This window comes from Eschrichtius robustus, chromosome 4 (assembly GCF_028021215.1).
Source record: "Eschrichtius robustus isolate mEscRob2 chromosome 4, mEscRob2.pri, whole genome shotgun sequence".
Taxonomy (NCBI): Eukaryota; Metazoa; Chordata; class Mammalia; order Artiodactyla; family Eschrichtiidae; genus Eschrichtius; species Eschrichtius robustus.
The window spans coordinates 62,119,427-62,126,830 of record NC_090827.1 but is presented as its reverse complement, the minus strand read 5'-3'; positions in this window follow the sequence as shown (position 1 = coordinate 62,126,830).

The following is a 7,404-nucleotide window of genomic DNA, read 5'->3' as shown; positions in this document are numbered from 1 at the left end:
GAGTAATATCTAAGCAGAGTGATTAGCTTTTAAGGAGATAACTCATGAGATATGGAGGATGGGGAGTAGGGGCAGGGGAAAGAGTAGAGAGGGGCAAGGTCAGTAAGTGGTGACAAAAAGATCAGTCCACCAGTAGGGAGGCTGTTTATTGTATTAGCTTTGAACAGAAATCTAAAAATCACATTCATACTTTGGCGTCTGCTGCAGGAGAAAACGTTTGCTCAGAGCAATAAAATGAGCTTTCAGTTCTAACTCAGTTACTTTGTCCTTTATATTTTTCTTTCAATTTTGATGGAACATCTGTGGACTTTGCCTGATTGCGGTGTAATTCTAAGAAGTATTAACTTAGAGATCACAGTAAGATAAGATTAAGATAAGTAAGATAAGATAAGATTTAACAGGAAAAATAATCTTTTATTGTTAAGAGGAGAGTTCAAGTAAGATAAAACTGCTTGGAAAATTTATGAGCCAAATGATGTTTCATTGACATGTATAAAGAAAAAATGATTGGAAACACTAGGACAAATTGACACAAATACAATAGTAAATTGGAGATTTTAGAACATTTCTGCTTCTCAGAAAAAACAAGTTAAGCAAACAATAAATAAAAACTCAAGGTAGAAACTTCTCTAGTCAAAGTTACCAGTGGCTTCTATGCTGCAAAATCCAGTAGTCAACTCTCAGTGTTTAGTTTACCTGATTTCTCTTGGGACAACTTGACACAATCGATCACTCCCTTTTCCTTGAAGTATTTTTCTACTTGGCTTCTGGATTTTCCTCCAACCTTATTGGCTGAATCTCCTCAATCTTCTTCACTGCATTTTCTGCAATTCTTTGACCACTAAATGTTGCAGTGTCCCAGAGCTGCTCTTCCTGAATCTAAACTTACCTCTAGGTGATCTCATATAGACTTGATGCAGTGATACCATCTAGATGTTGACAACACGTATTTATATCTCCAGCCTGGATTTTTTTTCCCCTTAATTTCCAGGCTCTCGGGTCAGCTTCCTCCCTGACGTCTCCATGTTGGTAATGCAGAGACAATCCAAACTTAGCACATTTTAAACTGAACTCCGCCCCATTCCAAATTTGTGTCTCCCTCTGTCTTGTTCTTCCTTCTGCTTACTCAAGCCAGAAACCTTAGAGTCATCTATGGTTCCTCTCTTCCATATCACCCCTACATTCAATCTATGAGCAAAACCTGTTGGCTCTACCTTCAGTGTACATCCAGAATTTGACTCTTTCCCAATACCACTAGTACAAGCCACAATCATACAACATAGGGATTATTGCAATAGCTTCACTGGTCTCCTTACAGGTACCCTTGCCTCACCCCCTGCTCTAGGCTCAACACAGTAATTGAGGTGCTCCTTTACATCTAAGTACATTATACTACTTTTTCCACATCTCGCTCAGAGTAAAGTCTCTACAATGACTCTACATGATGATAGCTTTCCGCCCTTTTCTCTTTCTTCTTCCACTGGGTCTCTTTGCTCAGGCACAGTGGCCTCCTTGATGTTCTGCAAGTTACCAATTAATTTCCTGCTCAGAGTTTTGCCTTTGTGATTCTTCTTCCTTGGAAATTGTGCCCTCAGATATGTGTGGGGCTCACTCCATCACCTCCTCAGGCTTCTACTTGTTATCACCTGCTAGATGAAAAGTCTTCCTTGACTGTCCTATTTTAAATCATACACCTATCCTTATCCCCCCACCAGTTATCACCATCTCATATACAGTAGATTTTGTTTATTTTCTGTCTACCTCCACTACTGTAAACCCCATGAGGAGAGGGAATTTTTTTTCTGTTTTGTTCACTTCTGTTATCCTCAACATAAGAACAGTGCCTGGAACATAGTAGGCATTATATGAATATTTGATGGATATGTAAATGAACACACATGCCACAGGCTGTATTTTATTATAAGGTGGTGATCTAGAGGGGTTGTTAGCTTCATCTTCTAAAAGCCACACTGGGGAGAAGAAGCACGGGTCTGAGAAATTAACATCAAAAACATAAGAAACCACTGAGGAGGTTCAAGACCTAAGGTTTGGTGTGTGTGTGTGTGTGTGTGTAATGAGGATGTGTTGGTGTCTTGTGGTCTTGTGGCTACTGTAACAAACTACTGCAAACTTGGTTGCTTAAAACAACAGTTTTCTCTCTCTTTCACAGTTCTGGAGGCCAGCGGTCTGAAATCTACCAGGGTCTTGCTCCCCTTGGGGCTCTAGAAGAGAGTCCATTCCCCGCCTCTTCCGGCTTCTGGTGGCTGTGCCAGCATTCCTGGGCCTGGAGCTGCTTTACTCTGGTCTCTGCTTCCATATTCACATCGTCTTCTCTCTGTGTGTCTGCGTCTTCTCCTCCCTCTTCTCTGTCTCAAATCTCCCCCTGCCCTTCTCTTAAATCCATTTGTCATTGGATTAAGGGCCCACCTGGATAATCCTCATCTCAAGATCCTTAATTACATCTGCAAAACCCAAAAAGCCTGGTGTCTACAGGATAGTATTAGGATAGGACTAAACTCCTGCTGCGGTAACAAACTGTTGAAAGCAGGTGAATATAGACCAGCCACTCTTGAAAATTACTCTTCCAACCTCTCCCTTGCCATGCCCTACTGCCCCTGGACTGGTAGATTACCATATAAAGAATTCGTCTCCTCCCAATTATGCCACTTTCGAAGAGTTAAGGGAGATTCCAGAGAATTGCTTGATGGTAGAGTATAATATTAAATTGGTAATACATAATAGTAAGATATCTGGAAATCCCCAAGTGTTCATGAACTAAATAACACACTTCTAAAGAACTCATGAATCAAAGGAGAAATTAAAAGGACACTTAAAAATATTTTAAATTGAATTAAAATGAAAACACAGCATATCAGAATTTGTGGGATACCATTAAAACAGTAATTAAAGAAAATTTATAGCACCAAAGTCACTCTGTTTTATAATTTACAACACTCTGTTATCTTCACTTAACATAGATTAGAAAAGAAGGAAGATCTCAAAACAATGAACTCAGCTTTCACCTTAAGGGAAAAAGAGCAAATTAAAACAAAGCAAGCCAAAGAAAGGAACTAATAAAAATTAATAAAATAGAAAAGAGAAAAAACATAGATAAAAGTCAATGAAACCAAATCCTGGTTCTTTGAGAAGATCAATACTATTGATAAACCTCTAGCTGGATTTTAGGGAAAAAAAGAGAAAAAACCAAATTACTAGTATCAGGAATGAGAGAGGTGACATCACCTCAGATATCAAAATGATAAGGGAATATTTTGAAAAATATTTTGCCAATAAATTTGACAACTTAGATGAAATGGGCAAATGCCTTGAAAGATACAAACTACCAAAGCTCATTCAAGAAAAAAATAGATAATCTGATTATTTCTACATCCATTAAAGAAATGGAAAATTTAGTTAAGATCATTACCATAAAGAAAACTCCAGAAAACTGGTGAATTCTACTAAACAAACATTTAAGGAAGAAATTATACTAATTCTACACAAACTCTTCCAAAATATTGAAGAGAAGGGAATATTGTCCAGTTCATTCTGTGAGGTCAGCATTACCCTGATACCCTCTATCTGCCATGTGAGGACACGACCAGAAATTGGCAGTCTGCAACCCAGAGGAGGGCTCTCACCAGAACCTGACCAGGCTGGCACCCTGATCTCAGACCCCTGGCCTCCAGAACTGTGAGCAATGAATTTCTGTTGTTGCTAAGCTCCCCACTTAATGGCATTTTGTTATAGCAGCCTGAACTGACTTAGACACTATTCCTTCTGTTCTGTTCTCCCTTTCTTCTATAGATAACAGCTTCTCTCAGTTCTTGGTTACCCATTCTCTCCTTTATTTATTTATTTTATTTTATTTTTTTAAAAATTAATTAATTTATTTTATTTTTATTATTTTTGGCTGTGTTGGGTCTTCGTTTCTGTGTGAGGGCTTTCTTTAGTTGCGGGAAGTGGGCGCCACTCTTCATCGCGGTGCACGGGCCTCTCACTATCGCGGCCTCTCTTGTTGCAGAGCACAGGCTCCAGATGCACAGGCTCAGTAGTTGTGGCTCACGGACCCAGTCGCTCCGCGGCATGTGGGATCCTCCCAGACCAGGGCTCGAACCCGTGTCCCCTGCATTGGCAGGCAGATTCTCAACCACTGCGCCACCAGGGAAGCCCTCTCCTTTATTTTTAACAGCTAAGCAAATGTATATATATATATATTTCTATTGCACCATTCTACCTATATTACACAAGGGGTTACATACTTACATATATTGTTCTATACCTTCTTACACTGAAAAATGCAATCTTGGTGATTACTCCATATTATGCATAAATTTTTTCCTCAATTTTTTAACAGCTTCACAGAATTTCTTTGTGTGATTATGTTATAGCTTATTAATTGACCTTTAATTGACATTTGGATCATTTCTAATCCTTTGCTATTGCAAATAATGCCACAATGAATAACCTAGTGCTTTAGTCATTTAGTAATATTGCTAGTGTATTTTTAGCATAGGTACCTATTAGAAATTTGTTGGCTCGAAGGACAAATACATAATTTTTTTAGATATTGCCAAATTCTCCTCAGTAGGTATTACATCACCATTTTGCATTCCCACCAGCAGTGGATGAGAGGACGTATTTCCCACAGTTTTATCCTCAACGTATGTTGTCAGACTTAGATTTTTGCCAGTCAGATAGGTGAGGAGTGGTGCTGTGGTGTTGCATAGATGTTCGTTTCTCCTGTTATGAGCATCTTTTTTAGGTTTAAGGCCCTTTTTTATGTTTCTTCTTTTTGTGTAATATCTATTTATATCATTTTACTATTTTTCTATCAGATTGTTGGTCGTTTTTTTTCCTTCAGATTTCCAGGAGCTCTTTGTATATTCTGGTATAGGTTGCAGCTATCTTTTCTCAGTTTTTCCTCTGCATTTTTTCCTTTGCCTATAGTATTTTTCTATGTAAAGCCTTAAAATTTCTTTGTGTGTAGTTGAATTTACTACTACCTCTGAATTTTGCATCATAGGAAAAAGTTCCCCACTTCCCTTGGGTTTCATCCAGTACATTTACTGTTTTTTCCCCCTTTTTACATTTGGAACTCTGATCTATTTGGAATTTTCCTAGTGCATGGATAGGCATTTGAATCTAATTTTAGATTTTTAGTTGTATGTGTCTTTCTCTTGATTGCCATTAACACACTGTTTTAATTACTATGCTGTTTTAGAATGTGTTTTATTATCTGGTAGTGCTGCTTTGCACAACCCCTCACCCCAGTAGTTTTTTTTCTCCTTAGGGTTTTCATGATTATTCTTCTTGGTCATATATACCTCAGTCAGCGCATAAATGCCCCAGCTTCCCAGTCTCTGGCAGGACAATTCTAGGAAATCATCTTCCACTTCTCAGATAAGATTACATTCAGTTGCCTACACTGTTACTCTTCTCATTAACGTCTCCTTTATTAGCTTTTTCTCTTCTCTGTCTCACTTCCTCACTTGTGCCTCCTCGAATCACCTTCCAAATAAATTAAAAGTCTTTGCCTGGAGTTCTGCATTTGAGGAACCCAAACTAAGAAAGAGTCATTTTTAGATTTTGACCTAGATGTTAACGATACCGACCACTGAGATCTGAGTATGCTATATAGGTGTGTGTGGTGGTACAGAAGGGGAGGGGGAAGTGGTGCCTTCTAATTTAACTGTTCAGAATGTTGCTTTTTAGCTTGTTCTCTGGATTATTGCTCTATAGCCTATATCTGATCTTTAGACTTAGAGCTTCTCTGAAATGCCCTTGGGAAGCGTTGGTCTCATCTTCCATGTTTTGAACTCAAGTTCCTTTTTTTTTTTTTAACATCTTTATTGCAGTATCATTGCTTTACAATGGTGCGTTAGTTTCTGCTGTATCACAAAGTGAATCAGCTATAAGTATACATATATCTCCGTATCCCATCCCTCTTGGGTCTCCCTCCCACCCTCCCTATCCCACTCCTCTAGGTGGTCACAAAGCACTGAGCTGATCTCCCTGTGCTATGCGGCTGCTTCCCACTTATTTATTTTCTCCGTCAGCTTGACCCCATCTGTGTTAGTTTCTAGGATTTTCTCAAGATTTTGAATGTTCTGCTGGCTATCTCGCTCTTTTTTTCCCCCAGTGTCCTTATGTGTATGTATGTGTCTGTATTGTTGAAGCAAAACTTCTTAGGCATATTTATCTGCGTAAGTTTCAAAGTTTATTACTTATTAATGAGGGAGTTAGCAGTTAGATAATTCCAGGCAAATTCAAAATGACAGGAAGAAAACTGGTTTAAATACATTAAGTTTTTAACTAGGCACAGACTGCTATTTTATTTCATATAATCACAAAAAATCACATTCTTATCAGTGATATAGGATTAGATTTGTGAAATGGATGAATCGGAGCTGTCCTCTCACAATTGCCAGGCATGAAATGGATATCAGAAGTAATAAGTAACGTACCTGAGAAGAAAATTAAAAGCAAGTTGATCTAATAGTTGAAATATACCCAGAAACAGGTTTTATACCCTGACAAAAGGCCAATTAGAGGTCAGCAAGATCAGTAACATTCACTGGCTGCAACCAAAAATGCTGACCAAACCAGCTGCATAAATCTCAGTCTCTATCTATCTCTCTCCCCCTCTCTCCACCTTTATCTCTATCTGTATCTCTCTCTTTCTCTCCCCACCTCTTCTCTTTCTCTATACCGCTGTTTACTTATCCATCTGTAAAGATGTCTTTTCCCCTTGGTAATTAATAAGTAATCTGTGGAGCTATACTTTGAAACTGTAAATATGCCATTGCCTGATAATTTCTCACCAGTGACTTTAGCATCCATTCATGAAACTGGCTAAAATCAGTTTTTACTATGAGAGTTACGAATGGTTATTGACATTTATCAGTTGGCATTCTTATATAGAGAAGAGCTTTTCCTTCCTCGACTTTTATTTTAATTTAGTATTGGTATAGATTCATGAATTCTTTTTTCCCCAAAATTTAATGAGTTATAATGCATTCTTGTCATTATTTACTTTACTGTCAAATTGTCCCATTGGTTTCTATCTTCTTTTGACATGTTTTTGAAAATTTCCTTAGTTTCTGGCATGGTGCTCTCAGCTTATTTTATAGTTTTCATGGATCAGCCCTGGAATTATTCATTTCTTTAGGAAGCTCAGGATTCTTATAGTAGAGAAGAGTGTTTAAAACCCAAGGTGTGGACACAAAATGTGCTCCAAGGGCACCAAGTAGCTACTTGGTTGCTACTGCTTTCAGGTCCTTTTAGTAGGCATAATTAAGAAATAGATTTCTTCTTTTATATCATGTACTAAAAAATATTTCCATATTTAGGATCATGTTCTTAATATAGATTCCCAGAATTTGAGTGATTGGTTGAAATAAC